The 11096-nt window shown below is 35.4% G+C and overlaps 1 pseudogene; it reads right to left on the bottom strand.

The window, feature by feature from the left end:
• Window positions 1–503: 503 nt before the first annotated feature.
• Window positions 504–2218, bottom strand: LOC107501905 (annotated as a pseudogene).
• Window positions 2219–11096: the final 8878 nt, after the last annotated feature.

The raw sequence follows: 11096 nt of genomic DNA, 5'->3' as shown, positions 1-11096 counted from the left end.
ATTCCTTTCAATTATGTATGAGTAGTGATTCTTTTTTTCTTCAAAATGGGACGTATTTTACTTTTATTCCTCTCTGGTAATTATTAATTGAATTGTAGATATTGTGAATTTTTCTCATAGGGTGCTTGATATCTTATTATTTCTATAAATACTTTTGAGTTTTATTCAGGGTATATTTAAATTACTTGGAATTGGTTTGAGCTTTTTAAAGGAGCTTTTATTTTCTTTATTGAGAAACTTAAGGTTTCTCAATAAAACCAAAATCAAAACCTGCAACATAAGAAAAAATGTTAACACTGTCTGGGCAGAATCTAGAGAATGTATTCTTTTAATAATAATAAAAAGAAAGAAATTAGACACTTAATAATTTACCTTTCCATATCTAACGACCTATTAAATTTGTAATTTATGGTTCTTGGTATTGAGGTCCATAGGACAAATCTTCAAATCTTGAGCTGTATTCCATGAGGGGCTATTTGGCTTTTGAATTGTTTATTCCTTGTCTAAGAAGTAGCATCAACAACAAAAAACACCTTCTGGGCAGCTTATTTCTTTTCATAAAGAGGCTGTAGAACTGCCACAGCTTCCTCCACCTTAGAGTGAAGGGATTTGAGAGACAGACTCCAGCATGTTGCAGCAGCTCAGTTGTGAACTCCAGCAATATTCCTGTAGTCTTTCCATTCAGATTTGAATGCATTGTTTGAATGAGCAGGGACACTTTTTCTCCCAACATCTGCTTCCATTCCTGAGGAGGTGCTTTGGTCAGAAAGGAGACAGTCAGGGGCTCTTGCATCTTTACAAAGACTGTAGGCTAGGGTACCTGCAGAGGCTATAGGACAGGATGAGGGCTGTAGATACTGAGAGCATATTTGTAATCTGCAATAGCCCCCAAAATAGCAGCAGCATAAACAGCATGAGGTGGTAAGTATCTGTACAGCCATGGGAAGGCCATCTCTCTGAGTGGCAGTATGGAGGCCACAAGAGGATGGAGTATTACCAGTTAGAGCCAGATGCTGAAAATTTGGTTAGGGCCCAGATTGGCAGATAACACTTAGTATTCTTTAGAAGCCTTAAAATTTCCCACCTTATTGTGAGCATGGATTAGGTCTCATCTGTGCTAACTGGTTATATGTGTAATATAGAAGTCTTACCTGAGCCTGCAGAACTACTGGCACAATGTAGCCACTAGCTTTAGGCCAGAACTGATTAAAGCCATTGGCAGGGAATGCTATACTCTGGCTATCAACAGTATGTATACTGGTTAGTCAGGTGAGCCTTACTCTCTTCCTTCTTCTAGGTCAGAGCAATATTCAGTGGCTTGGACCCCACCATGTATCCATTGACCTCTATGACTACATTGGTTGCTTCTTCAGGAGATGAGAAACAGATAAGCCCAACCCTCTGCTTCTCTCATCCTCCAGCGTTACCTTAGCATTAATGAGTAACCTAAAAGTAGAAAACTTTTTTCTTAAATTATGATCATCAGTGATGTTATCCAAGTTCTGAATGTAGAAAATTAGCTCCTTGATATTGATGAATTCTTTCCTGTTTTACCTGTTCAAATTTGTATTTTAACTCAGCCTACCATTATCTTTTGTTTTGTGCAAGGCCTCTAAATATGACTTTCCTGTTTATTTATTTTCCCTTCATCTCTCTCAGGGCCTTATTGGCATACTTATGTTTTTCGTAACTCACAAAGCCAAAGCCTTTGGATTTTCCTCTCAGATCCTTCATCACTTTGACTCTTAGGGTCTTGCCAAACTGGTTAAATGACTCCTTCAGACCCTTATTGTAATATAACCAATAGTGAAATCCTTGGCTTTAGCTCCAAGCTTGACTTCTCACTCTTCTTTTGAAAACTTGAATCTATTCATCTATTCGAATCTGGCAGCCTCTTGAGTCTCAAAGTAGACACAGGCATAAACCTTCCAGCTAGTCTCATCTCACCCCACCTTCTAAGACAGAGTGTTTCCAAAAGTAGAAAAAATATCACAAAAGGCCTTGTTATCTCTATATTTGTCCAGGTTCTTGATGAAGATGTTTCTCAAAAAGAGGCCTTCTGAGACCTCATGATACAGAGTGGCTTTTCCTTAATCACATCAAAGTTCATGGTGTCCAAGGCCCATTCAGCATCAGCAGGGTACTGAAAATTGATTGTAGAATAACCCAGCGTGCAGCACGACATTGTATCTTGGCAGACCTAGACAGACAGCACAGGCCCTGAAAAAAATGGCCTCAGTGACATCTAACTGCAGGTCACACACATATAGGAGGTGATGAGAGAGCTTCTGTCTGTAACATTTATATCCCCAGACCCCATCTGTAAGGACACAGATGGTACCAGTTTCCCTAGAAAAATAGAAACAAACAAACAAACAAACAAACAAACAAAAAACAACAAAAAAACCCTAACCACTTATGATTGCAAATAAATCTATGCAGTAAGAGTGATAAATATTTCACTAATCAATATATATATGAGGATACCTTAAAGTTACCACAGTTTAAGAAAAGTTGGCAGCAGGTTAAATATTATATATACTAGTGTTCAATTCTGAAGCCATTCGAAGTAAAAAGGACATTTTACATTTAAAGCCTTTATCTTGTCTTCCCAATCTATGTGACCAATTCAATGAAACTAAAAAACATTACAGACTCAGCTTCTATGCATATTTTAAAAATTGCATAGAATCTTTAGAGCATAAGATATATTTCTAAAACAGAACTTAAAAAAAAAAAAAAAAACACCTTAAATGCATTATCTTGGACTGAAGTGGTTATCATTCTAAGAGAATTTAGGAAGGAAAATGACCAACATCTCTAACAATGCCACCACCGGGGTAGGGCTGTCCTCTACTATAACTGGAGGACAAGGCTCCTAAAGGCTCCTCTAAATTATGGGCTGAAGATGGCTTACAGATTCATGAAAAAGATTTTTTTTTTTAAAGCAGCTGACAAAACTGATAAAACAATAAATGATAACAGGACACCTAAGCCCCGCCAGGAAGACTTTTTGTAGGGATCACGCATGTCAAAAGGGACTCTTGTTGGAGCTGTGGCTTAGGTGGGGGCCCACAGGTGGCACAAAGTGAAATTAACAGAAGCTATAGTAGGCTCATAGAGATGGAGGACCAGAAAGAAGATTTCAGGGATGGCTTGTGTGACAGAGCAACACAGCAGACAATAGGGCCTCAAAAACAATATCGCCCTCCTTGAAAGTTTATGATTTTCGACTCTCTTTGCCCAAAGACCCAGTTTTAAAAATAATAATAAATAAATACGTAAATAAGTAACAATTGGGAATCCTTCCAAACTGTAAAAATTTTTCAAGAGACTGGCAAATGCTATGTACAGTGGCCTCCAGGGCATGCATTTCTCTATAAATATAGGCACCAGGCTCCTGGCAATTTAAGATTACAGCAGTCAGGGGAAATGGAGGAAAAAAATGTTTTTCGGTGCTGATTATTTAAGCCCCAGAAGATGGGGCTTGCAGCTCCCCTCCCCCCACACTTGGTGGCAGGGCTGTTTGGACATGTGGTACACCTGACACACCTGGCGGGGGCCCTGGGTGGGCCTAAGCAGAGGTGAGTGAACTTGGGCTGCTGCTGGCTCACAGTTGGACCAACTGACACCAAAGTGGATTCTGGGTAAACCCAAGGGTGCGAAGTACAAAGGGACTTCCCCTCTTGTTAGTTCTCAGAGAAGGATTCGTCTTTTTCTTTCTCTTTTTCTTTTTTATATTTCTTTTTTTATTTTAGCCTTTAAATATTTTTTAATATGTCTCTCCCACTCCCCTTTATCCCCCCCCCCGACCTCCCTCTATTTCTCTCTCTCTCTCTCTCTCTCTCTCTCTCTCTCTCTCTCTCTCTCTCTCTCTCTCTCTTCCTTTCCCTTCAGGCTGCTGAGCTGGAAAGTCATAGATTGTGTAGTGACCCAGAGCAGAGAGACACGTCGATATTTTTATGTCCTAATTTTAAGATTTTTGTTTGGATTTATATCTTGATCGAAAATATTTTTAGTTGAGATCAGACCTTTATTTAAGCTCAGCTCTAATTTTTCCTGCTACTATAGCAGAAGTCTTTTGTGTACTGGTCCTGATGCCCAAAGAATCATGAGGTTTTTGTAGCTGCCTGGTGGGAAGAGTGGTTGCCCCAGGTTCTCTGAGTACTCAGGACTGTTCCCTCCCATCTCCAATCCTGTTATGTCATTCAGTGGCATCCAGAATATTCCTCACACACATTCATTGATCATTGTTTTGCTGAAACTCAAAGCTAACTGCATATTTTTAAAATTCTCTCTGTGCATCTTTCTATTTGTCAATATGTCCTCTAAATATTACTAAGAATGTCAGCTTCATTTCATCAGCCCAGAAAGTATTTTCAACTGTATATTCATTCCCCTTTGTCTTCATCATGGTTTGGAAACATGCAGTCAGTATGCTTGGCCACAGTTACACTCATTTCATCTGTTTTCCATTTCTCAGGGATCATCATTCTTCATAGTCTGATTTGTTCATTGTCTTGAAAATATTTCATGTTTATCTTTTTTCTATTCATATTAAAGTGTAGGGATAAATTCAGACCTTGTGCATTTCATTGTCTTCTGACTTTCACAGCTTCATATAAGTAACCAGCTGTCATTCTTTCTTTTAATCTATTAAATGTAACATGTCTTTATTCTCTGTCTGATTTTTTAAATATTTAAGTCCTTCAAGGTTTGCTTCTCTTAGCTTCTCTATTCTTTTGTTCTCTTAAAAGTGTCCTGCTCATCATGTACACTAATAATGCTACATGTCAAAATCAGTTAGGGTGAGAAGGTTATCATTTGGATCAAATTGATCTGGGCTAGGTTGCATTCAGGATTATAAGAACTAAATTGTGTCAGTTGCAAGCTTATTCTTTATGCTAAAAATTTTTACTCATGCACTGAAGAAATGTGGGCAGAGAAACTCTTTACCTTTTCATTCAAGATACTCATTTCTTGCACTACCCATTATTTAGTAAAAGTCTTTTAGAGTAATTTGGCAGGTGATAAACAATTGAATGCTTAGAACTTCTTAAAAATTCCATTTTGTTATAACAGCTTACAAGGCCTTTAAAGTTTCAATTCGTTTTTTTCTTCTCCATGAAGGTTTCACTTGTCCACAACTAGCTCAATGTTTTCTTGTCTGTTCTCACACTTAACACATGCCTCAGAAAGAAAAATAGCTATTGATTTCTACTCAGGTAAAAACAGCATTTCACTATTTTGGGGAGGAGGGGGTGAGGCAACCGTTGATTGACCTCACAGATTGCAAGGACCTTGTCAGTTTACAATCCCTTTCTATTCATTCATTCATTCATTCATTCATTCATTCATTCATTCATTTATGCATTTGTTTCCTGGTCTTCCTTGGTGGTCTCCCATCCAAGTACTAACCAGGCCCAACCCTGCTTAGCTTCCAAAATCAGACAGGATCAGGCTTATTTAGGGTAGCACAGCTATAACTGCATTTCATTTTTTAAATTTATTTTCTTTATATTCTTTTGAATCTCCAGATCTCTGAAGTCTTTGATAATACACAGGAATTCCTGGACACATTATGGGTTTTACCTTCAGACCATTGCAGTAAAGTGAATTGCAACATTTTCTTGGTTTCCTAGTACATAACTTTTTTTCCTAAAAGTTATGTTTACATTAATTATACTGTAGTCTATGAAGCATGCAATAGCATTATGTATAAAATGTGTATATACCTTGATTAAAAAATACTCTACTACTAAAAAAAAAAAACTAACCATCACCTGAGTCTTCAGGCAGTCATAATATTTTTATTGTTGAAGGTTCTTGCCTCAGTGTTGATGGTTTTTTGCTGTTTAGGGTTATGGTTGCCACAGCCACTATGGCAATTTCTCAAGATAAGTAAACAATAAAGTTTACCGCAAGGATTGACTTTCTTTCTTGAATAATTTCTGCATAGCATGTGCAGAAATTAAAATTTAACATTTTGTCCACAGGGGAACTTCCCTCAAATTGGAGTCAATTCTCTCAAACCTTGTTGCTGCTTTATCAACTAGTTTGTATAATATTCTAAATCTTTGTTGTCATTTCAAAAATATTCATAGTATCTTCACCAGGAGTAGATTTCATCTCAAGAGACCACTTTCTTTGCTTATCCATAAGAAACAACTCCTTATCTATTAAAGTTTCATCAGGGGATTGAAGCAATTCAGTAAGGTTTTCAGGCTCCATTTCAAATTTAGTTGTTTTTCCATGTCCACCACATCTGTAGCTACTTCTGCAACTAAAATTTTGAACCCTTTAAAGACAACTATGAGAGTTAGACATTTAGAATGTGAATCCTTTCTTTGAGGTTTTCAATTTACTTTGTCCTGAGTCATTAGAGGAATCACTATCTATGACAACTATAGCTTTACGAAATGTATTTCTATTTATTTATTTATTATTTTTATTATAGTGACATTGGTTAACAAAATCCAATGTTTCAACTATACAATTCAACAGCGAATCATATATATATGTGTGTATATATATATGTATATATGTGTGTGTATATATGTATGTATATACATTATATGTATGTGTTTATGTGTGTGTGCATGTGTGTATATATATATAGATAGATAGATATATATATCTATATAGAGAGATATATCTATATAGATATATACATGAGAGAGAGAGAGAAAGAATTGTATGTGCACTGCCCATAGTTAGATTTCTTCCTGTCACTACATATTTGACCCCTTTGACCCTATGTACCTCCCCGACCCTTTCTCCCTCCCCTCCTACCCTCTGGTAACTACGAATCTATTGTCCATGTGTCTCTTTTTGTCTGCTTTCTTTGTTGCTTTTAGGTTTATATCACACATATAAGTGATATCATGTGGTTTTCAACTTTTTCTATGTGGTTTATTTGCTTTGCATAATTATCTCAAGGTCCATCCATGTAGTCTCAAACTGCAGTATTTCATCTTTTCTTATGGCTGAGTAAATTTCCAGTGTATATATGTACTACAGCTTCTTTATCCAATCATCTATGACACCATGAATAATGCTGCTATGAACATTGGTATGCAAATATCTTTCCGGATATATTTTTTCAAGTCTTTGGGGTAAATACCTAGTAGAGAGATTTCTGGATCATATGATAGATCAATACTTAACTTTTGGGGGAACCTCCATACTGTTTTCCATAGTGGCTATACCAATTTGCAGTCCCACCAGCAGTGTATGAGGATACCTTTACTTCCACATCCTCTACAACACTTGGTATTACTTGTTCTGTTGAAAAATCTATTCTACCAGGTGCAAGATGGTATCTCATTGTAGTTTTAATTTGCATTTCCCTAAAAGGTGTGATGTTGAGCATCCTTTTGGTGGCCATTTGTTTGTCTTCTTGGGAGAAGTACTCTGTTCATTTTTCAACTGGATTGGTAATTTTTTTGTTGTTCTTGTGTTACATGAGTTCTTTGTATATTTTAAATTTTAGTCTCTTATCTGAGCTGTTGCTTACAAATATATTTCCCCATTCAGATGGTTGTTTCTTTACTTTGATCATATTTTCTTTTACTGTGCAGAAGCTTCTTAGTTTGATGTAGTCTTATTTATTTATTTTTGCTTTTACTTCCCTTGCCTTTGAAGTTATAAAATCCCCTTTAAGTCCAAGGTTCATGAGTTTAGTTCCTATGTTTTCTTCTATGAAATGTATCATTTCAGGTCTTATATTTAGGCACTTAATCCATTTGGAGTTAATTTTGGTGTGTGGAGATAGATAACAGTCTAGTTTCATTCTTTTGCAAGTGGCTTTCCAATTTTCCCAGCATCATTTATTGATGAGGCTTTCCTTTCCCCACTGTATGTTTTTGGCTCTTTTGTTGAAAATTATTTGCCCTATAAAACATAGGCTTACTTCTAGGCTCTCAATTCCGTTCCAGTGGTCTGTGTATCTGTCTTTCTGCCAATACCACACCATTTTGATCATTATTACTTTGTAGTATAATTTGAAGTCAGGCAGAGTGATTCCTCCAGCCTTGTTCTTTTTTTCTTAGGATGGCTTTGGTAATTCAGGGTCCTTTGTGCTTCCATACAAATCCGATGATTTTATGTTCTATTTCTTTAAAAAATGCTGATGAGATTTTGATGGAGATTACATTAAATCTGTATAATGTTTTAGGTGATATGGTCATTTTAACTATGTTGATTCTTCCAATCCAAGAACATGGAATATCTTTTGCCAGAGCCATCCAGCTGAGATCAAACAGCACCTAAAAGAGTGGGGGTGAAGCCTAAGAAAAAAAAGAAGACAGAAAAGATTTTTCGGGAGGGCTAACAGTCAATACTGCAGCCCTGTGTTTATTTAGCATAACCTTTGTATATCTTTTTGAATACAATAGCAAAGCACAGAGTACAATAGCAAAGCACAGAAAGATAAGCTTAGCTCTAAGCATGCCACTGTTTACTAAACACTACATCATCCTAGTTCCCATAAACTCCCATGGTAAACAGAGCATTTTTGCATATAAGGCCAAAGCATGGTCAGCAACTCCTTTAGGGCAAATACACTTCTATGTGGGTAAATCACTTGAGCTACGTGACACCTTCAGTGCCTCATAATGGCTCCCGACAATCTTTCCATTTCTTTGCATCTTCTTCAATTTCTTTTGATAGGACCTTATAGTTTTCATCATATAGATACTTCATGTTTTTTGTTAAGTTTATTACTAGGCATTTTATTTTTTTGTTGTTGCTATTGCAAAAACAATTGTTTATTTTTTTCTATTTTTTCTGACACTTCATTATCAGAAAATAGTAACACTATGGAATTTTGAACATTGATTTTGTATCCAGAAACTTTGTTGTATTTGCTTATTGTTTATAGTAGTGTTCTTGTGGATTTTTTAGGGTTTTTTTTTTATATATATAAAGAATCACATCATCCACAAATAGTGACCTGCTGACTCTTTGTTTCCTATTTGAATGCCTTTTATATCTTTCTCTTGCCCTATTGCATTTGCTAGGACCTTCAATGTTATATTGAATAAAGGCAGTGATAGTGGACAGCCTAGTCTTGTTCCTTATCTTATAGAAATGTTTTTATTTTTTTATTTTTAAGTATAATGTTGGCTGAGGGTTTGTCATATATGGCCTTTATTATGTGAAGATACTTTCTTCTATACTGATTTGTTAAGTGTTTTGATCATAAATAAATGCCGTATCTTGTCAAAGGCTTTTTCTGTGTCTATTGATATGGTCATATGATTTTTATTCTTTATTTTTTAATTTGATGTATCATGTTTATTATTTAACATATGTTAAACCATACCTGTGCCCCTAGGATGAAGCCCACGTGATCCTGATGTATAATTTTTTTAGTATGTTGTTGTGTATGATTCACTAGTATCTTATTTAGGATTTTTGAATCTATATTCGTAAATGATATTGGTCTGTAGTCCCTTTTTTTGTGTGTTATCTTTATGAGGTTTTGGTATCAGGGTAATATTGGCCTCATAAAATGAGTTAGGAAATATTGCCTCCCCTTTGATTTTCTGGAAGAGTTTGAGAATATGTATTAAATATTTAAATGTTTGATAGAATTCACTGATGAAGCCATCTGGTCCTGGACTTTTACTTTTTGGTAGGTTTTTGATAATTGTTTCAATTTCCATATAGCTGATTGGTCTATTTAGATTTTCCAGTTCTTGATTCAATCTAGGAAGGTTGCATATTTCTAAGAACTTGTCCATTTCTTCTAGGCTATTAAATTCGATGTTATATATTGTTTCATAGTATTCTTGTATGACCCTTTGTATTTTTGTGGCATCTCATAATTTCTCCTCTTTCCTCCCTGATTTTATTTATTTGTATCTTCTCTCTTTTATTTTAGTGAGTATAGCCTGGTGTTTGTTGATTTTATTAACCTTCTCAAAGAACCAGCTCTTTGTTGCATTCATTTTTTTCTATTAATTTTGTTCTCAATTTCATTTAATTCTGCTCTAATTTTGATTATTTCCCTCCTGCTGTTTTTAGGCTTCATTTTTTCTTCTTTTTCTAGTTTTTATTTTTTTATTTTTTAAGATGGACTCAGATTGTTTATTTGGGCTCAGTCTCGTGACACAGTTCTGTAACGATATGAACTTTTCTGTTATTACCACTTTTACTGTGTCCAAAATGTTTCGATCTGTTGTACTATCATTGTCATTAATTTCTACATATTTCTTTATCTCCATTTTTATTTATTCTCTGACCCAGTCGGTCTTCAGTAGCGTGTTATTTAATCTCCATATATTTGTGGTTCTTCCTGCTTCCTTTTTACAGTGGATCTTCAGCTCCAAAGCATTATAATCAGAGAATATGGTTGGTATGATTTCAATCCTCTTATATTCGTTGAGGCTAGCTTTGTGTCCTAGTATGTGGTCAATCCTTGAGAATGTTCCACGTGCACTAGAGAATGTATAAGCAGCTGTATTTAAATGAAAGGCTATGTAAATGTCAATTATGTCTAGTTGGTCTAAAGTATCATTTAAGAATGTTATTTTGAAAGGCTATGTAAATGTCAATTATGTCTAGTTGGTCTAAAGTATCATTTAAGAATGTTATTTTCTTATTGATTTTCTGTTTGGATGATCTGTCCATATCCGATAATGGGGTATTTAGGTCCCCTACTACAATAGTGTTGTAGTCTATTTCTCCCTTTAATTCTATTAGTAATTGTTTTATATATTTTGGGACTCTTTGATTGGGTGTATAGATATTAATATGTGTTATGTCTTCTCAGTGCATGATTCCATTTATCATTATGAAGTGTCCCTAAGCATTTTTATTACTTTTTTTTATTTTGAAGTCTATTTTGTCTGATATTAGTATTGCTACTCCTGCTTTTCTCCGAATGCCATTTGCCTGAAATATCATTTTATACCCCTTCACTTTGAGCCTATATTTGTCTTTAGAACTAAGGTATGTCTCCTGGAAACAGGATATAGTTAGGTTTGTTTTTTGATCCATTCTTCAACTCTGTGCCTTTTTATTGGTCAGTTCGATCCATTTACATTTAGGGTGATTATTAAAATATGAGATTTTCCTATAGCCCTTTTACC

This window comes from Rousettus aegyptiacus, unplaced genomic scaffold (assembly GCF_014176215.1).
Source record: "Rousettus aegyptiacus isolate mRouAeg1 unplaced genomic scaffold, mRouAeg1.p scaffold_m13_p_15, whole genome shotgun sequence".
Lineage (NCBI taxonomy): Eukaryota > Metazoa > Chordata > Mammalia > Chiroptera > Pteropodidae > Rousettus > Rousettus aegyptiacus.
Note: the sequence above shows the minus strand (reverse complement) of the source record. Positions and strands in the feature narration are given on the sequence as shown.